General features: G+C 38.6%; 1 protein-coding gene across 11 annotated transcripts in view; it reads right to left on the bottom strand.

Annotated features, from left to right (window-relative positions):
- The window catches only part of LOC150107864 (endonuclease V-like), a 299,756-nt gene that overhangs the window by 255,612 nt on the left and 21,484 nt on the right, over positions 1-22,660 (bottom strand). The window lies entirely within an intron of this gene.

The raw sequence follows: 22,660 nt of genomic DNA, 5'->3' as shown, positions 1-22,660 counted from the left end.
GATATGGGATACAAATAAGTTGAGAGATCTCATGAACAGAGTAGCAAGAGATCTGAGGTTTGAGAAGAAGAAGAAGAAGAAGAGTAGCAATAATAAATGACATAATAACTAGAATGAGTAGTCGAAAGAGAGGATTAGATTATGCAGATGCCTGGAGTATATTGGATGATAGATAAGAACTGTATGCAAGAGATGGGCTGTATTTGGACATGAGAGGATGCAGGCATCTAGAGAGACTTCTGTTTTGGGGCAAGTGAGAATATCAGGGCAGGGAGGATGGTGATAGCCTCTTGTACAGATAGCCCTTTGGGAGATTGAAGAAAGGGAATGAAATGGGGACATTAACAGCCTCAACCTAGTCAAAGATAGTTGGGATCACTAAAACATAAGAGGATGTCCTGACAGGAATAGAAGTAGAAGGATATAGCACATTTCAGCAAGATAGGAAGGATAAATGGGATGATGGAGTATTACTTGTGATAAGCAATGAGTAGTGTCCTCTCACAGTGAAACTGGGATATGGTACTAATGGTTTTCAAAGCATATGGTGTGCAGTGGACATCAGGATATTTTATGGGATATTACTATAGATCACGAAACACAGAGGGATAAGAGAAGATGTTCAGACAGTTAAGTATGGCAAGTGCAAAATGAGTGATTTTAACTGCAGTAGTGATGGGAGATTTTAACTGCAGCAGTATGAAAACCGGTGAAGTCAAATTACACGCTTGGTTTTGATTTAGATATCTATATGTGGTATTAATATTTATATTTATCTTTTTCTTATAATTAGATAATGGATTCTGAAACTAAGGATGAAGCAAAAAAAAAAAAAGTTTACACCTCTGAATCACACAATTGTAACAAATTAGGACATCTATCTAAAATTGTTTAAGTAGAACTAAGTTTAGTCCTAGAGGAAATAAATCTCAGTGTTGGAAATAAATTCAAATGTTGCAATGAAATATTCCAATCAAGTACATTCATTGGAATGACATGATTTCAACACAACTAATATATAAAAAATGCAACAGTCAGAAAAACGGTAAAAAAACTATTTATTAAAGGAGAAAAATATTATGAAAACTTTTAAGGATTCAAATCATTAACCTTGGGAGGTAGCAAACAAAGATGGAATTTTGATGGTCATGATTATGTGTGTGAATGTAAATTGAAAGCAGAATGTGTGCACACAACTAATGAGAAAGGAGATAGAAGGAATAAAGACTGAATCGAGGAGGGCGAATGAAGATATTAGGAAGATGGAGAGGTTGGCTAGTGCAAAAAGAACGAGAGTAGGTGTAAGATAACAGCGTCAGACAGCAAGAGAGAGAGGAAGGAAAAATAATGGGAGAGACAAAGGAAGAGTGGAAAATGCAGAAAGTCAAGAAAGTATGGAAGCAAGGGATATGGAAATGGGAGGAAGAGTGCGAGAGAAAGAAAGAAGAGAGAGAGAGAGAGAGAGATTGAATGATGTAAAAGTCAGGGTTGCCAGTGAGAGAAGGATGAATGAATCTGTTTGTAGTGTCATGTATGGAGATTTGATGATTCGAGGTGTACAGAGTAGAGTGCATGCCTGGTGAAATGCTAGTGTGGGGCACTGGCAGTGAAGAGAGATGAAAGTGTGGAGATGATAGTGATGGTTGGGACAAATCACCTGAGAGGAAGCATCAATCGCATAGCATGAGATTTGAGGTTGATGTTAGACATAGTGCAGCAGAAATGTGTCCAAGTTAAAATAGTGAGCATGCTGCCCCAGTATGATAATGTGGAGGAGAAGAGCAGGAATGGAATGATTGCAATAACGTGCAGGAAAAGAGGTCTGGAATATGTGGATGCATGGAGTACATTAGAGGATAGATGAAAGATGTATGCAAGAGATGGATTGCATTTGAATGCAGAAGGGCACAGGCATTTGTAGAGATTGTTTTCTGTGTGAGTGAGTGTGTTGGGACAGGGAAACTAGAATTGCACAGGTGGAATGTTGCAGGGATGGCCTTGTGGGGATAACGGTTTGAGAAATGAGGAAGTGTACACTATATTACAGAGCCAGGTGGAGTATGAGAGGAGTAATAATGGCTATAAGAATACTGGCAACCCAATGGTTTTTCTTTATACAAATGCTATAACCATTAGAAATTAAAAAGAATGAGTTTGCAACATTGACTTATCCTCTCCAAAGCCTGTTCTTATAAGTGAAACTTGGTTTTAACTGAGGAGAATGACCTAACAGTGATAAAAATCGAAGACTATAGCATCTTTTGGCAGGATAGAGAGGGTAAAAATTATGGTGGTGCTACTCTTGATAAGAGATCAACTGTGCCTTCTCAGGATGGAGAATCAAAGTGGAGATAACACTAATGGCTTTGAGAATATAATGTGTGAGATAGACATTTATAAGAAAAGATGTTTAGTAGGATGTTGCTACAAACCAGAGAATGGTCTGTAGCAACAGACAATTTCCTGCTCATCACCTTGAATGGTTGAGAGCAGGAAATGTTTAGGTAAATTGGTTTGGCAAGTGCAAAGCGAGAGATCATTATGGGAGACTTCAACTATAATGAAATAAACTGGACAAAAAAGACAGCATGGAGCAATAAGGAACTGAATTTTTGGATTTCTTGTGGGACAAAGGTCTTCTTAGGTAGCATGTAGTGGACAGAACATGAGGATCAAGAGTTCTAGATCTGGTCACAGCATTTGAAGATCTGATTGTGACTGAGATATCATACTTTCCCTGGTTGGTGAGAGTGATCATGAGGTTCTGACTTGAAGAATGAATAGGCATATAGAGGTATCAAGGCAGAAGGAATTTATGTGGGATTTTATAAGGCAGGCAACTATCATAGACTAAGAAAACAACTTGTGGCAGTACTATGAATGAAAGAATTTGAAGGAAGAGGGAGTTACATGGCATGATGCACCTTGCCCATACACCTATGGGCAAGGTGCATCATGCCATGTAACTAGTCACGTGCTTGTAGCTGGTATAAATTGTAGGAATATGATGCTTCCAAGTCAGAGGAACTGTATCAGGTTAAAATTGCTGCCAGAAGGGAACTAAAGTTTGAAAGAAGTGTGGTGATAGGATGACATGTTGCTGGCCTATCTATTCAGCAACTTGAAAAACAGTCATCCAGGTCAATAATCAGGAATATCAAACTGAGATAGAAGCGCAGGGACTCGACTGCAAGAGCTACCCATAGTGGATGACCACCACACTCACAGAACATGACTGTAGCGTCCTATGAAGGATAATATGTAAAAACCGCCATTCGCCAGCTGACGCATTGAATTATGACTGATTGAAACACAAATCTACACAAAAATATTCAGAGCCTCACAACATGGGGTTTACATTTTGCTGCATTAATCGGACACCCCCATTTATTTGCTCATCTGTCCAATTTATTCAAATCCTCTTGCAGGGCTGCCACATCTGCACTATTACTTATAAGCCTTCCCAGCTTCACATCATCTGCAAACAACTGAATATCTCCCTGCAATCCATTAACAATGTCATTGATATAAAAGATAAATAATACAGGTCCCAGTACTGAGCCCTGTGGGAACTTGTAACCTTCTGCCCCCAACTCTCTGATGCCTATCAGACAGTCAATCCTGAATCCAGTTGACTAACCCGAAATCTAAACCCATGTGCTGCAACTTAAATATCAGGTTATCATGTGGCACCTTGTCAAATGCCTTTGCAAAATCCAAAAATATGGCAGTATATGCCTTTCCCTCATCAACTGCTCGTCACTTGATTATAAAAGGCAATCATATTATTATTATTATTGTTCCGGGAAGCTCCAAGGAGTCAACAGACTCATCGAGGGAGGCCCTAACATCATGTCAAGAACAACTATTCAACATTCACACAGTATCTATCATACCTTGCCTTGAACTCATTCACGGTCGTAGCAGCCACAACAGACTCTGGAAGCTTATTCCACTCATTCACCACTCTGCAAGTAAAAAAACTAGCTCTAACACCCTTGTCAACCACGTTCTTGCCCACCTTCCATGCATGGCCCTTAGTCCTCCCACCACCAGTCATATTTTCAAAAATATCTTCTGGATCAATCTTATAAAAACCCTTCAGTAATTTGAATGTCTCAATCATATCACCCCTCCTTCGCCTATCGCCCAATTTCTGCAACCCACAAATCTTCAACCTATTCTCATAATGTTCATTCCACAGACCTGCTATCATCTTGGTCACTCGTCTCTGGACCCTCTCCACTTCCTCCCCATCACGAAGAAACCCTGGTGTCCATAACTGGGCACAGAAGTCCAGATGACGTCTTATCAAGGCTCAATACAGGAACAACAACTTGTTTGTCTCTGCATCTTAAAGTATTTTTCAGAAGCCAAGTGATTTGGTGAGCTGTTTTAGTCACTTTTGCAATGTGCCGACCCAAACTTCAACTCCCTATCCACCAACACTCCCAAATCCCTGGCCTCATCAATCTCCTGGAGTACAATTCCACCAATGCGATATACTGCTGCTATTCTTCTCACCACAAAGTGCATAACCTTACACTTTGCCACATTAAATTGACATCCATTTTTCCTAGCCCAGTCCTCCAAACTATCCAAATCATCCTGTAAAATTTTGACATCCTGTGCAATTACAATTGCTCTACCCAACTTTGCATCATCAGCAAACAAGTGAACACTTCCTCTCAAATCCTTTCCAATATCATTGATGAACAAATTGAAAAGCAGTGGTCCAAGCAGAGCCCTGCGGCACTCCACTAGTCACAAGACGTCTTTCAGACTCCACTCCTGAATAAACCACTCTCTGGTATCTCTCCTTCAACCACCCTCCTATCCATCTCACCAACCCTATATCTATCCCCATCTGCTCCAGTTTACTGATTAGGGTTCCATGTGGTATCCTATCAAAGGCCTTGGCAAGGTCCAGTAGTATCACTGTAAACCCATTACCCCTATCCAGTTCAGCCGTCACTGTGTTATAAAACATCCTGTTTTATAACATTAATACTGTTTTATGATTTATCATACAATAGCACAGGTCTAAAGGGAGTGGAAAGAATATAAAAATGTACCAAAGCACAAAAGTATGGGTGTGGCTATAAATTATAGGCCAAATTATATTTGTATATCTGGAATTGTGTTTAAGGTATTGCAGAGGTCAGTCAGAGCTAGGATACAGAAAAGAGTTAATAACAGCAGTATTCTCAGTGATTACCAGCATAGATTTGTTAAACGGAATGTGGGTTAAACGGGTGTGGCTATAAATTATAGGCCAAATTATATTTGTACATCTGGAATTGTGTTTAAGGTATTGCAGAGGTCAGTCAGAGCTAGGATACAGAAAAGAGTTAATAACAGCAGTATTCTCGGTGATTACCAGCATAGATTTGTTAAACGGAATTCAACATCATTCCTTTCCTCACAAGTACTCTCAAGGGGCTCTCGGGCTACTATGACAGCACTACATGATTAAGTTTACATTATTATTAATCTCCTAATAACAATATTTCTTCATATTAATGTATTATTTGTCAGCACTATTAATTTCTGACCAATACACCTGCACTGAACAAGTCAGAGAAATCATCCACAGTGGCATGAAGGCATTCACCTTTCATTCCATCCAAAATTCCTGTCCACTTTCCTAGCCCTGATTCAACAGAAGATGTGGAAAAAATCTCAGCTTACCACAGGTGAAACATGGAACATTGAAACATGGAAACTCTGCAACCTCATTTACAAAACAGGAGTATGGCCTAAAGATTTCACAGAGAGAGAGTATTCTTATACCAATTGAAAAGAAAAGCAATCCTGCTAAGTGCAGTGACTACAGAACTATAAGCATACTCTCACATGGCTCCAAAGTACTGCTAAGAATATTAAATCAAAGATTGTATAATAGAGTGGAGTATTTTCTGGGGGATGATCAATTTGGATTTAGAAACGACAGAGGAACTAGAGATGCAATTGGAGTAATGAGGACCATATGCAAAAGGAATACAGAAGTAAATAAAGAAGTTTATATTTGTTTCATCGACCTTGAAAAAGCATTTGACATGGTGAAATGGGAAAATCTGATGGAAATATTATGCAAAATAGGTTTAGATTGGAGAGACTGAAGGTTAATAGCTGAATTATATATGAACCAGACAGCCATAATAAGACAAAAGTAGGAAAAACTAAAAAATGTGTGATTGGCAGAGGGGTGTAAGACAGGGATGCTGCCTGTCACAGACGCTCTTCAATATATTTGCAGAAGAAATGATAAAAGAAGCATTTTATGAAGAGGGAAGAGGAATCACTATTGGAGGAAGAACAATACAAAATATTGGATTTGCAGATGATCAAGCAATATTAGCTAATACCGAAGATGAACTACAGCACCTAATGCAAAAATTTGAAAATATATGCAAGAAATACGGTATGAAAATTAATGCAAAGAAAACAAAAGTGATGAGAGTCTCCAGGAAATCAGGAAGTATCAAGGTGATGATGAATGGAGAAAGTGTAGAGCAAGTGAGACAATACAAATACCTTGGTAGTATAATACAAGAAAATGGAAAATGTGACATGGAACTAAAAGAATTAACAAAGGAAAATATGCCTTTTATAACAAGAAAAATTTGTTTATTAATAAAATGAATAAAAATCTAAAGAAAAGGCTTATTAAGTGCTATATTTGGAGTATGACCTTATATGGATCAGAAACATGGACAATTAGGAAAAAAGAAGCTAAAATCTTGGAGGCATTTGAAATGTGGTTATGGAGAAGAATGGAGAAAATAAAGTGGACTGAAAAAATCACCAATGAAGAAGTATTACAAAGAGTTGAAGAAGAAAGAAATTTACTAAAGACCATAAGAAGAAGAAGAAAGCATAACTGGATAGGACATGTATTAAGAGGAGACAGCCTACTGAAAAGAATGATAGAAGGGAAAATTGACGGAAAGTGACCAAGAGGAAGAAGACGACTAATGATGCCTGATGATATAATGGGAACAAGAAGATATCAGGAAATGAAGGAGGAAGCAAGAGACAGAGGAAATTGGGGGAAGAGAATCTGCTGAGTTATACCATTGGACCTATCAAGAGACAGAACACTAATGATGACCACAGGTGGTTTGCATCAAGAACCCAAGCTTCATAGTCAGCCTATGGGGAAGCACACAATAAATGTAAATCAATTATCAGCAAAAAAAAAAAAAAAGTCTTGTCCAAACAGCAGCCGTGCCTTCTGATCGCTTGCAAAAGCCATTAGATGCAACTTCTGCTCACCTTGGCTCCCACCTCTCTCTCATCCAGATGGCACCACTGTTTGAGTACCCAAAGAAAGAGCCAACTGCCTAACATCACTCTTTTTCTCTAACTAATGCATAGAACAAAAGCAAATGACCCCCTTGCATATCAGCAACTGAGCACCATATGCCTCCTGTGGCCTTTTAGCAAAAAGACATAAGAAGATATTAGACAACTTGAACATGGTCCCCACCTGGTCCCAATCACATCTCTCCTACTCTACTCAAATGTTGTGATCCAGATGCTAACACCTATCCTCTACTGTCTCTTCAATCTTCTATACTCAGCTGGCACTTATCCCATCTCATGTAAACCAAGATATATCCAACCCACTGCAAAAAAGGGAGACAAAAGCTTACCATCCAACTAGCGACAATTGCCATCATCTCAATCCTTTCCAAAATAATGGAGAAAGTTATCAATGGTCAACTTCTTCACTACCTAGAAGTTCACCAGTTAATCAGCAACCACCAGTATGGATTCTGCCATTCCATGCACAACTGATATCTTCGCCTACATCCCTCACCATGAAAAGTTTTGGAGATACATGCTGTTGCTCTTGACATTCCCAAGGCTTTCAATCATGTTTGGAATCAAGGCATGTTTTGCAAACTCCCTTCCTTCAGTCAACCTGCTATCCTCTGTAACTGGATAGCTAGCTTTCTCTCTGGTTGTTCATTGCTGTCCATCATGACATGCAGTGTCATGATGGACAGCAATATCTGAGATAACAGAGCCCTGAGTGCCTCAGGGCTCTGTTATCTCACCTACTGTCTTTCTCTTATACATAAATGACCTACTCTTGATCACTACAAATCCTATGCATAGCTCTGCTGATGACAGCACTCTGCATTGATCCTACTCTTTTGACAAACCACGTAGTTCCCAGACATCCCCTTACATCAAGATCATCTGCAACCAGTGCCTTAAACATTGGTCTCCACACCACCCTTCAGTGGGGAAGGATAACCTAGTGACATTCAATGCCACCTAAATGCAGTCCTGCCTTTTCTCTCACAAAAACAGATCTCAGCACAACTTCTCTCATCCTCAGTAATACATATATCACCAGATAGGATGAACTCCCTCTCCTTGGACTGACATTTACTTCCGACCTCTCTTGGCACAAACACATCACATCAACAGCTCCCTTAGCTTCTAAAAAAACTAGGCATTATTATCCACTCAAAAAGCTAATTGCCGGCCAGGTTGGCCAAGTAGTCAGCATATCCGTTCTACACCCAAAAGGCTGCGGGTTCGAATCCAGCTGTAGGTATGGATGTTTGTGATTGTCTGTGAAAATAATAGTGGTGATGGTGGGTGGTAGATAGCATTGGTGTAGATGATGATGGTAGTTGCGGTTTGTTGTAGTTGGTGGATTGAGTGTGGAAACAGAGTTGTAGAGTAGGTGCCCTCCATCGATGAGTCCTTGGTCTCCCTGGAGGTGCTACATAATAATAATTACATCCACCCAGCTACTAACCCTATACATATCCCAAATCCACCTATCCTTAGAATACTGTTCATACATTTAGGGTAAGGTACCTAAAAACCTTCTTAAAAATTTTAGATACTGTCCAATTTGGCTCACAGATGACCCTTCACTCACAGGTTCACTTCAACCTCTATCCCACAGATGCAATGTTTCAGCTTTGCCTCTCTTCTACAGGTACTTCCATGGTCACTGTTCCAGTGAACTGTCAAACATCATTCCTCCATTTGCTGTTAGGTCTGTAAAACAAGTGCAGCAGATGTCCAACATCCCTTTACAGTACACCTGCAAACTCATCGAACCTGCTTCTCTCTTCCTCATTTATTCCATCTACTTCTGTCCTCTGAAACAGCTTTCCCCATGTTATGTTTCCCAACAATTTCAACTTATAGCTCTTTAAGAAGAATATCAATAGGCTTATTCTTTCTCAATCCATATCTGCACTTCACACATGGCACTGATGTGCTATAAGTTCTTGTACCTCTTGTGTGTGAGATATATATATATATATATATATAACACTCTAATATTATCATATCTAACATTCCATTCTTCTAAAGCACTTATGAAACAATCCACCTAGACCTTGATTTCCTCTGGTTCTTTTTCCTGCCAACTTTAACATCAAATACAGTCATCCCTTGACTTACATCCGGATTCCGTTCCATCCGGCATGACGTAAGTTGAGTTGGACGTAAGTCGTTACATTATATCAACAGAGTTATATGGGTTAGGGACTTAACTACCTCTTCCTATTTCTCTTTTCCTTCTTCCTTTTCTCCTCTTCTGCAACAGTTGTTCCTCCAGTTTGACCAATTCTTCGTTGGTAATAAGTATACCATCATTTTAATTTTTAAACCTTATTATAAAACTTTACTGTGTGTTATGACCACTATAAAACAGGAGCATAATCACCCAAATCTTCCTCCACAATCACATCTTCATTACCTTCTCTGTGCGAATGATCAGGCTGTGGCTCTTCTAGTGTAACCTTTGTTTATTTTTTTATGAAAATATCCAATATACTTTGCTTATTCCTCTTCTTCTTTTCATCATACATTTGTTTATAGCAAGTATATGTATCATTTACTTTACTTTCTACTAATAAGTAGCATTCAACATTGGGGTCCATGTCTTCAGTCTTTTTGAAAACATCGCTAACTGCAGAGAACATTTCTGAAAGGCCGTTTACTGTAAATTGTTTAACTACCTCTTCCTGTTTCTCTTTTACCTCTTCCTTTTCTCGTTTTTCCTCTTCTGCAACAGTTGTTCCTCCAGTTCGACCAATTCTTCGTTAGTCAACTCTTCAGGGGAACTTTCCATGAGTTGAATTATGTCGTCATCATTCACTTCGAGATTCAGATTGTTTGCTAGGCCCACTATTATAAACTTCCAAAATCACGCACAAACTTTTTTAATGTCTTTTTCCATATGCCACTCATACATTGAGAGGTGACGTCATCCCAAGCCAGCAATATTTTTAATAGCATGATAAATATCGAATGCTTTCCAGAATTGCATGAGAGTCTGGTCGTTTCCTTCAGTAGCAGAAATAGCTTGTAAAAAAGTTCTCTGTAGACAATAACCCTTAAACACTACAAGAACTCCCTGATCCATCAGTTGGATCAATGAAGTAGTGTTTGGAGGGAGAAACATGACCTTGAACTTGGTGAAGGTCGCCGCTATAAGAGGAATGACCTAGAGCATTATCTAGAATTAATAAAAATTTTAAATTCTACATTTTTCTTTCACACAATAGCTTTTAATTTCACTTGCATAACAGTTGATTAAGGCATCCTCAAACAGTTTTTGAGTCATTCACGACTTCTTATTGCTCCGATAATGAACTGGGAGTATGCTTCCTAATGTTTCTGAAGATTCGGTGGATTCTCGCTGTGACATAACACAAATGGTTTCAGTTTATTACCCTCTATATAGCCATATTACCCTCTAACAGAATCGTAACATGGGCTTTTAAGAGGTTTGAAATCAGGCATAGATTTTAGCTTTTTGTGGATGAATGTCAGCTTGGGCATTTTTTTCTGAAACAAGGTCTCATCCATATTAAATATTTTCTGGGGCAAATAATTTTCCTCCGTAATAATTTTATCCAATTTCTCCACAAATTCCTTGGCAGCCTTCTCTGCCAAGGAGTTTGTGGAGAAATTGGATAAATTTTCCATAAATTCACCATACATTTTCACATTATGCAGCGCAAAACACTGCTTGAATCTCATGAAGCAACCGGAACGGTTGAATTCATAGTTGTAATTGGGTTCTGTTTTCTCCTTCAACATATTGAACAGACTTAGTGCCTGAGTGGTTATGGTCATAGTGCTAAGGGATATGCGCGTTTGGTACAGGTCCTCTATCCATGATGCAAGTAGCTTTTCTACATTACCGATAGGATCTGTCGTTGCTTCGTCCCTATCGTCGATTTAATGGAAGCAGATCCTTTCACAGCCTCTACAATTTTATTCTTCTTTCTTTTTCAAAATGGTCATCACTGTAGAATGAGACCATCCGAAGTCATGTGAAATCACATTGATGGGGTTACCAGCTTCATGTTGCTTTATAACTTGCAACTTCGTTTCAAGATCAATTGCTAGTCTTTTTTTCTGTGATTCTTTGATAGTTTTTTGATTGTGCGTGTAGGGCCATGTTGTACAAAATATTTAACGATAAATACACAAATAACCCATTTCTCATACACAAAATCATCAGAGGAACTGTTGAATACATGTGCGGACTGCCAAGGGAGGTTGCTGCTGAAAGCACTGTTGCCACTGTGCATGTTTTACCTTATGCTCGCTTGTGTCTTGTTCCGAAGTATAGCCAAAAATCTTATTTATTCCCTTACGGGATCACGGACGTATCTTCGAAAGGACGTAACTCGAACAGACGTAAGTCGAGGGATGACTGTACCTGTTTTGCTAACCTTTATTCTTCCATTCTGTTTAAGTGACCATACCACCTTAGATTAGCACAGCTCACACATACCTGAATGAAAATGATGTCAAGTTTCATTTTTAATGTGATACTGCCACTGAAGGCATCTGTTTCAGGCCCCTTTCTCAGAACAGTCATATCTGTGGTCTCTAATCTTTGATCAAATGCTTATTTCTAACTCAACACAAAGATTAATAACTTAAAATTCATTTCTACACTCTCTTGTATACTGTCAGTTTGGTGGTGGTGGGGGGGGGGGGGGGGGTTGGCTAATTTCTCTCTTATCCCATATAAATTTATTCAGTTTACTCACCACTATACCAGCTTTTCCTAATTCTGTTGTATATTTCCACATTTAATTTGCCATCTTCACTAAAAACTGTGGCTAAATAGCTGAAATAATTTATTTGTTCTATAGGTTATCCACTGAGAATGCAGCTGAAGTTTTCTATATTTTTGCATGATTTCATAATTTTTGGTCTTTTTTAATGTCGATTTTCGTGATAATTTGTCACCGGTGTTATTCAATTGAGAAAGAGAATCTTGGAAACTTGCAATGGATGTGCTTAGGAGTACATCATCATCTTCATAAAGAAAAGAGCTAAGTTTGATATTTCCACTATTGTAATCAGGTTTAATGCCACTTTCTTTCATAAAGTGATCAATATAATATCACATGATAAACTGTAATATAAAATGTTCCATTACCTCATATAAGTCTATCTATCTATCTCAATGGCTTTAATGTGTCTGCATGGTTAGACTAGTGGCTGTGCGCTTCGCAACCATAGGACTGGGGAAGGAGTGTTCCAGGTTCGATTCCCGTCGAAGACGTGAGGAATTTGAGGATCTTCCTCAGCTATAGCCAAGTTAGCGGGTCTTGGGCATGGACAGCAGGGTTTTTTCCGCCAGTTTATCTGGCGTTTTTCATCCTGCAAGCAGGCAAACCGGTCCCGTGAACACACATGGATCTACAGCCATAAATATTTAACCCCCCATGAGGGGTCTCAACTCACCCCAATAGGGATGGGGAGAAAAAGGGGAGGAAACTCCATACGAATAAATAAATAAATAAATGGCTTTAACAGATCTTTAAAGCCCACAATCCTCCAAGCATGCTTGGATTTCGTAACAGAAATATGAGGATAGAATGGTCACTCCTATGCTTCGAAGTTGTTAGATCTTCAATGAGGAGTCTTTCAACAAAAGAATCATTCGTTCAAGATTTAACAAGAAACAAAATTCTGAGCTAGAAATACTTATACTATTAGTTAACAAAGCAAAATATAAAAGAAAACCTGTTAGAATTACCTTAGAAAGAAGTAAAGTAGAGGAGAAAATTGTATGTCTAAGTAGAATTATATTGTTCAAAGTTATTGATGTCAAAATTATACTCTATGTAAGAATGTATGTCTAAGTGCAAACAATGGTCCAAAGGTCGCTAGCTAGCTGCCTATGATGACATAATGCCCGAAGTGAAAGCGTTCGTGGAAGGCGAGCTGAACTCGAGTTTGGCGAAAAGAGCACTCTTCAAGGAGCAGAAGTGTGACACAATCACGTAGGGGCAAATAGGATAGCGCAATGAGAGATCATCCGATACGAAAAGAGGGTGCTATAAAGAAGAATAAAAAGCAAGTTCGTGTGGATTTTGACCCCCGTTTTTCTGTTCCTGTTTCTCATGTGGATAAGCAGAGTGCTGACTGATCGACAGTACCGGAAGTAATCTCCTTCCCAGTTGCTAGCCGAAGGAGTCAGGCATGCTATACGTGAGCTGACGGCAGACATCAACTAGGGCCATCGGTAAGAGTTTACCGATGCGAGACAGCGGGAAAATTCCCCTCTGAAAGACAGCCGAGATGATGACAGCGATCCGGTAGATGAGTGTTTGTAAGGCAAAGTGCAGGCAATGACCATTTATGTCGATCAGTGTAACCTCCACGTGGACGCGAGTCGATAAAGCAGAAAGACATAACTACAAAGGACGGACAAAAGAAGCGCAATATCCTCTCAGGACACTGGTAATGTACAGAATTTTCCTTATTCATGTAACAATTAGTATTGGAGCAAAGAGAGAACATGTTAGTTTGCTAGTGAATTAGAATTTTGATATGACGTACCTTTGATGTGTGGAAGTTTATTTGTGTGCAATTTGGTATTTAATAAACATGTTTTTTCTATGTAACTCTGAGTTTGTCTGAGCATGAGACTGATTTTACCACTCGTTAATGTTCGAACCTGTGAATAAGGGGAAATTAAAGAAAGTATAGAAAGTTTTAGGCCAAGACTACAAATGTTGAATTTCCTATAGGCACTTAATACTTTAACAAGATTAGGTAATACTTGAACTCTGGGAAGGTTTCTTTGTACAAGAATTCTTCTGTACTAGGACTCTGGATGGCGCAGCTATATCAAACAAATTTTGTCAGAGTTCCGAAAGGAGAACCGGACCCAGAGAGATAGGTTAGAGATTTCGAGCTTGGTAGGTGCAGAAGGGATAAGGATAGAGAAAATAAACGAAAAGTAACGACATAAAGTATTCCTGGCTATATCCCTGTGTGTGTTCATGGGGCCAGTTTGCCTGCTTGCGGGATGAAAAACGCCAGATAAACTGGCGGAAAAAACCCTGCTGTCCACGCCCAAGACCAGCTAACTTGGCTATGGCTGAGGAAGATCCTTCAGCTCCTCACGTCGTCGATGAGAATCGAACCTAGGACACTCCTTCCCCAGTCATATGGTTGCAAAGCGCAAAGCCACTAGGCTAACTGTGCAGATACCTTTATATAGTAGTGTTTTGAAATATTTTTCTCTAGGAACCTTGTCATATGTCTTTTCCAGATCTACAAAACTTAATATATAATATATATACATAATTTCTCAGCTATTTTGTCATAAGATGAAAATCTGATCTTGACAACCACAAGCACAAGCTGGCCTGAATCCTGTCTTGTTCTTCTCCATTTTTCTCTACTATTTTTGTCAGACTCTATTCAAGTATGTTTGCATAAATCTTGCCTAAAACACTTTTAGCTTTATTCTCTTTTTTATACATAGGAACTATGAGATCTTTACTTAAATCTTCTGGAATTTAACAATCTAGCCAGATCCAATGAAAAGTTTTTCAGTGTGGCACTGACTTGTAGAAGTAGGAAGATTCTTGTTCCATTGTATAAGACTCTGATTAGGCCACACATGGACTATTGTGCCAGATTTGGTCACCTGGTTTTCAGAAGGACGAAGAGATGTTGGAAAGGATCCAAAGGTGACTGACTAAGGTAGTTTCTAACCTCTGGAATGTCAAGTATGAGGAAAGATTGAGAAGATGTAATTTGCAGAGTCTGGTGGACAGGAGGAAGAGGGGAGATATGATAGAGACCTACAAGTTGTTCTACAGAAAATAGTGGGAGATCGGGGAAGAACCAGAGTTCATCCCTGGAAACTGTATAAAGAGGGTGTGAGTAGGAGAGTGAAAAGCAGGTTTTTTCGTGCAGAGTTGTAAATGATTGGAATGCCTTGCCTGAGAGTGTGGTGTCTGCAAGGAATTTGAGTGTGTTTAAGACACAGTATGATGAACTGTGTGTGTGTATGTGTGTGTGTGTGTGAGATAAAAGGACCTCCCAGATGAGTCTTTGACTCAAAAGGTCTTGGGGTAATAATAATAGTAATAATAATAATAATAATAATAATAATAATAATAATAATATTCTAACTGAAGTATTTCCATGACTTTTTTTGAGCTACTTTTACCCATAGCATAGCTCCTTACATTTTCCCCTGTATTCTTCAAGGGCATCTGCCAACTTATTTGTCAGGAATTTCAGTTTGCTTTCTTCTTTTTCTCGACTGCTTCTTTAACTTCTTGTGTCCACCATGGTATTCTTATTTTTCTATCCTTGCAGACAACTTCACCATATGCCTCACAAGCTGAATCAGTCAATGTTTTCTTCAGAGCTTGCCAATGAGACTCCAAGGTTTGGTTCTTGTTTTTGAACTGTTTCATTTTTCATTCAATAATGTTTGTACAGTTCAGTCTACAGTTTAAATGTAAAATTTGCTCAATTTTAATAATTTTTAAAAACTGTGACACATTGTTCTTTTCAATGTGTTCATTTTTATCCCACTTAGAACTAAGTGATGGCTGCTTCCAATTTCAAATCATTTTGTATTCTGAACTGGCCCATGGTATTAGTAATGACTAGTTTGTATTCTGAGCAGAAATCCAGCAGATACATATCATTATTATCATCACTGCCCTTTTCTCCAAATTTTTCCAAAATGTTGCAAAATTCCCCCTGGTGGGATTCATTTCATACTTTATATCTCCAAGCTCTAAGGAGTCTTCTGGGGACCATAGGCACAAATAAGTTTCATTGTCCATTTCCCCATTTCAAAGTCTGCCCATATAATGCTACTTTCAACAGCCTTCCAATCCAAAAAGTTTATCCTCATGTTTGATGTTGAATGCTATCGTTACTTCCTTTGTTACTGCCCAAATATAACAGCCTATACTTATATTTAATAAGATTTCACCTGTTGTTCTCTTCTTTGTCTCATTAATGCCAATTATGTTCATGTTATACTTTCAGTTTTTCTGCAAGTTCAATTTTCTTTCCATTGATACTGCTTATATTGATGTTATTATCTTCAATTCATCTGACACTGGATTGTTGTTCTTCTTTTAGATGTTAACTCCAAATATGTTCCTGTAGCTGACTTTTCATTGTTTGCCATGGTTCCTTGACAAAAACAATGGGGGGGGGGATATGAAATCTCATCATGTTGCACCATTACATAAAAGGAAGTAATGTTTTACAAATCTGCTTATGTACTATAACAAGATTACAACTGCATTGGACAGGGGAGATGCATATGCAGTGATTTATTTATATTTTGCAAAGGCTTTTGATAGATTGCCACACAACAAGCTGGTAACTAAACTGAAAAGGATAGCACTGGATAACAGACTAGTGAGTTCAGTACATAACTGGCTGCCAGACTGATATCAGCAAGATGTATATGGGAATGCAGTATCCCAAAAGTGTGCTGTATGATCTGCTTTGGGGCCCACTGTTGTTCAACTTGTATATTAATGATACTGAGAGATTAATGACTCTTCATTGATCTCTCAAAATGTGGAAGATCAATGAGGAGTCAGGCAGACACTGTGGCCTTACAAGAGGACTTGAATAGATTGTATGTGGATAAATAAGTAGGAGTATTCATTCAAAGTTGCAAAGTCTAAGTTTCTGAAATTTGGTAACCAACTATAGGATGCAAAGGACACACTTGGTGGGGAAACAATGAAGGAAGTAGAAAAGATGAGAGATCTGGGAGTGGTGGTGGTGGCCAAGCGTGAGGTTCAGCAGTAACACTGCACAAGTTGTGATGTTATCATATTGGATTATGATGCAGAAGACCATCATATGCACAATAATCCATATGAGGCCTTGAAGAGGTCTCACATGGATTATTGTGCACAGATTTGGTCACCTGCTTTTCATATTAATAGGGGTGTGTTAGAGAGTCCAAAGAAAATTCACAAAGGTGGTAACTGATCTTTGGAATGCGGGTATAAAGACATATTGAGGGAATGCAATTTGCAAAATTTTGTGAACAGGAGGAGAAGCGATATAACTGAGACATATAAGTTGGTCAGGGATAGTGCTCTGGAAATGGTGGAGTGCCGATTTGTGAATACCAGTTAGGTAAAGAGAATATAAACATGTGTCTATGGATCTGACCCTGATGACCATGACTGTGTAAGTGAATGTCAGGCAAAAGCAGGATGTGTGGAGAGAGAGAGAAGATAGCACTGCTAAGAAAGGAGACAGAAGGAATGAAAACTGAGTTCAGTAGAGTTAATGAAGAGATTAAAAGACTGGAGAAGTTAGCTAGCCCAAAGAGAATGAGAACAGGTATGAGAGAGGAGCATGAGTGAAAGAAAGAGAGAAAGGAAGAGAAGTAGGAGAGAAAATTGAAGAGACCAAGAAAGAGAGAAAAATTGAAGAAAATTGAGGGGGGTGTGGGAGCAAGGGATAAAGAAAAAAAAGAAAGGAGGGAAAGCTGGAAAGAAAAGAGAGATTGGATGCAGAGGATCAGAAAGAACAATGAATTATTTATTTCATATCCAAACAAGTGGTACAACATTATTTACAACAAATTAGGGTAGATTACAAACGAGAACAGCTTAGATTTGATAGGTGAATTATACAGGGAATAATAAGTAAAATATGAAAAAAGAAGCTGTACATCAGTTATATACAATAAATAAAGTCAGATGTTCCTCCAGTATCTTGTGCAATCAATTGCTCTTTCTGTGCAGGATATAAGGTCCTCTTTTGTGCAAGGTGATTGAAGAAAGGGACAGAAGGTGTTCCATGGACAGGGTTGTCCCACACTCACAGTTATCTGGTCCAGTGAGGTAGCCCCATTGGATGAGGTTTTGTTTGCAGCGTTCTGTTGTTCGAAGTCTGTTGAGGCTTTTCCAAGTATTCCAGTCGAAGTGGGCACCACATGGAAGATGTTCAGCTGTTGGAATACCAGTATTATTCTCAAGGTATAGTGTAAGCTGTTGTTGAAGTCTTGCCTCCAGAGGGTTTTTAGGTGGTTCAACAGTTGCTAGGAAGCTATGTCAGGATCTTAGTCTTTGGGGCACTGTGGTCTAGCCGAATAGTGAGTGGCGTTCATCATTCGTTTCTCTGCTTCTTTCATCAGCTGAGAATGCAGATCTTCGAATTGAAGAGGATGCAATATTAGCCAAAGTATACATTTCTTTTAGTGGTGTTGTTTCAGGCATCCTGTAAATTAAGAGGCAGCTTTCATTCAATGCTGGGTCCAGTGTTTCAGCATGGCAGGGATCTGGACCATACTAGGCAGGCATATTCAGCAGAAGAATAGCAAAGGGCCAAGGCAGAAGATCTCATTGTGCTAGGGTCTGCATCCCATTTGGAGGAGGTAAGCTTTCTTAGTATGTTGTTTCTTTCATTCACTTTTGTCTTCATTTTTTCAGTGTGCTTTATATGAAAGTGGGCAATCAAGAGTTCACACCGAGGTAGATTGGGTTCCAGGAATGTTTTAATTCAGAGCCTTCCCAAGAAATCTGTAGCTTCCTGTTCGCTTCCTTATGGTTAAGGTGGAAAAGGCCAGTCTGGGTTTTCAAGAGGTTTGGTTTTAATTGATTGCTGCTATAATATGTGGTTAGACTATTTAAGGCAAGTGACAGAGTAGTTTCAATGAACATGAAATTTTTTGATTGAGTAGCTATGGCAAGGTCATCAGCATAGATAAAATATCTAGTTCCTGGAAAGATGGGGAGATCATTGACGTAAATGTTGAAAAGTAATGATGACAACACACTTCCCTGGGGGAGGCCATTTTGGGGGGGGGGGATTCCAATGGTTCTTCCTATCCCCAGGTCCACAAAAAAGCATCTGTTTTCCAAGAGTAATTGGATCAGGAGAACAAGTGATAGTCTCTAGTTATACTGTATATTTTATTTCTGAGTGTGAGATGATTTATGGTATCATCATAAATCATATATGCTGCAGTTAGGTATACTGTGGCTAGTTTTTACTCATAACTATTTTCTATATATTGCATGAGGTTGAGAATTTGTGATGTACAGGATTTGCCTGGTCTAAAACCAGCCTGCTCAGTAATAAGATGGGGTTCAATTAGGGGTTGTAGTCTATTAAAAATTAATCATTCATTGAGTTTGAAGAGGTTGCCGAGTAGTGATATAGGTCTGTAATTTTTTGCTTTGGTTGGAGTTTTCTCTGGTTTCAGAAAGGCCACCACTTTAGCATGTCGCCAGATAGTTGGTATCCTTGGGTTATGAGGCAGGTGTTGTATAGTTTTAATAACTACTCTTTACTTCTGGATCCAAAATGTTTAATTTGTTCATTACAGATATCATCAAGCCCTGCAGATTTTGTAGGTTTTAATAGGTTTATGGCAGCACTGAGTTCAGTGATGGTGAAATCTGAGTTAATCATATTTTGTTCCTCACTTGGGGGTCTAGGTATCGTATTTTTGGGTGCTTTTTAAGGAATTTTCCATTCAGCAGCAGCTGGTGAGCAATTTGATTAGGTGTTACCTGTGGATGCTCATATTGCTTAGTGAAATCCTTCCTAATTCTGTTTATAAAGGTTCCATGCCTTTCTGCTACTATGGGTCATATCAAGGGCTTCTATTTCTTTTTTCCATGAGGAACGCCTTTCTTCTGTTATCTTGGAGCATAATTTTTCTATTGCTTGGATAGTCTCCTCTGAGAAGCAGTTGGTGTTATAAAGTTGTAAGTATTTAGCATACTGGGCTTGAATGTCACTGGAAAGGTCTGGAATATAGTTGTGCGGCATCCTCAGGGAATGTGTTTTGTGGAGATTTTCATCAGTATTTTTATGAATCCAGGATACTCTTGAGGGTTTGGAGGGACTGGTTCTATGGAGCGGTCAAGATCTTCCATGAAACCCTTCCAATTAGCTTTTTTGAAATTAAATTGTCGTCTGTACTTCCTTCAATTCTAACTGCTGACTTACAACTCAAATAAAGACCAAGTATTGCTTGATATAATGCCCCATTGACACCACTACATATAACTGTAGCGTATTGAATAGCTTCTTTCTTGGCACCTTGTTATATGCCTTTTCCAGATTGACAAAACTTAAATACAGATCTTTGTTACATTCCCATGCTTTCTCGACTATTTGTCGTAAAGTGAAGATCTGGTCCTGACAGCCTCTATTTGGCCTGAATCCAGCTTCTGCTTCACCAAGCTTTTCTTCTACAATTCTTCTCAACCGTTTCTCAAGTATACTTGCATAGATCTTGCCATGAACACTCAGTAGTCAAATACCTCTGAAATTCTAACATTCAGTTTTATTTCCCTTTTTATATATGGGTACTATTAGAGCTCTACTCCAATCATTGGGAATTCGTCCCGCTGTCCAGGCTTTCTGAACTATGCAGTGCAGCCACTGTAAGACTCTTATACCACCATACTTCAGCATTTCTGGTCGAATATCATCTACTCCTGCTGCCTTTCTACATTTCAAGTCTTTGATGGCTTTTTCTACTTCAAGCATGAATATGTATTCCTGACTGCATGCCTGGTCAGTGTTTTTTTACCACTGTGCTGTCATCACTGCTTGTTTCATTTAGCAGTTTTTCAAAGTAATTACTCCATACTTCAAGGATATCTTTTAATCCCGTTTTCATGTCATCTTTATCATCTCTAACTTCTTTTACAGCACTCTTTCCTCCATTTCTAAGCTTCTTCAACAACCTCCAGAATATCTTACCACCTTCTTGATATTTATTTTCTATGTTCTTGACAAAGTCCTCTCATGACTTTCTTTTAGCTAGTTTTACACAGTGCTTCGCTTTCTTACATTTGTCTCTGTATTCTCTAAGAGCAAAAAGCTGACTTATTTGCCAGGAACTTTTGATATGCTTTCTTCTTTTCCTTCACTGCCTCTTTAACTTCCTGTATCCACTATGGAGTTCTGATTTTTCTATCCTTGCAGACAACCTCACTGCATGCCTCTCTGGCTGAATCAATCAGGGTTTTCTTCAAGGCCTGCCATTGAATCTCGAAGGTTTGGTTCCTCCTCTCAAACGCTTTCATTTTTTTTTCAATAATCTTTGTGTATTTTAGTCTACAGCTCACATCTGAGAGCTGTTCAACTTTTATTCACTTTAAAACTTTCTTACATGTTATTCTTTTTAATGTGAAATTCAATTTTATCCTGCTTAAGACTAAATAGTGATCACTTCCAATTTCAAATCCTCTGTACACTCTTGTGTCATGCACAAGGGAGAAAACCTCACTATCTACAATAACATAGTCAATGAGACTTTTCTTATTCCTTGCCTCTTCTCTCCATGTGAATTTGTGCACATTTTTATGTTGGAACATAGTGTTAGTAATAACCAGTCCATGTCCTGAGCAGGAATCCAACAGGTATTTGCCATTATTATTAGCTTTGCTCTTTTCTCCAAATTTTCCCAAAATATTTTTGTATGTCTGACAATCATTTCTTACTCTGCTATTTAGATCCCCAACAAAGACCAACTTTTCCTTTTTCATTGTGTCAGTTGCTTTTTCTAAAGCCTCAAAAAATTCCTCCACTTCTACCTTAGTAGAACTTTCTGTGGGACCATAGGCACAAATAAGTCTCATTGTCCAGTTCTCCATTCTCATATTTGCCCATATTACTCTACTTGAGACCGACTGCCATTCAAGAAGATTAGCCTCGTATTTTGTGTTGAATACTATGGCTACTCCTTCTTCTTGATTATCATTGCCTGAATATAACATTTTGTATTTATTGCTGAGAAAGATCTCACCAGTTTTTGTCTTTTTAGTTTCCGTCACCCCTATTATGTCGATCTGGTACTTATCTAATTCTTCAGCTAGCTCCATTTCTTTGCCATTCAGGCTTCTTATGTTGATAGTACCAATCTTTAACTCTGGTAATGTTGAGTTGGGGTGTGCTTTCAGATTGTGCAAGATGGACTAACCCAGTTTTTTTTTTCTTTTCTAATTTTGAGTTTATAACATTAAACTATGCCAAAATGCTATGTTAATAAAGTAAAAGCGCAATACGTCAAGTTTCTCAAGTCAAAAGTTACACCAAATTACAACAGTGGACTAAAGCGTGTTGGTCAACATTTGAAAAGTACTGAGGTTAGTTCACTTTTGTGCTCAATGCCTCAATTAGGGGATATGTTCCGAATAAAGAGTATGCTAGATGTGTTTTTGCCTCATATTTTGAGTGAATGTGCTGTGAAAGTGATAATGCCATTAACCTTGCTGTTTAATGAGTTTTGCAATATAGTAAGTTCCTGGAGAGAATAAGATAGTGCCATTACATAAGGATGATGCTAGGAATGGAGTTATCAAACCATTTCTTCCTTGATTCT

Source organism: Typopeltis vanoorti, chromosome 3, assembly GCF_054136105.1.
Source record: "Typopeltis vanoorti isolate ZY-2024b chromosome 3, IOZ_Tvanoo_1.0, whole genome shotgun sequence".
NCBI classification, from domain to species: domain Eukaryota; kingdom Metazoa; phylum Arthropoda; class Arachnida; order Uropygi; family Thelyphonidae; genus Typopeltis; species Typopeltis vanoorti.
This window is presented reverse-complemented; position numbering and strand designations above follow the sequence as displayed.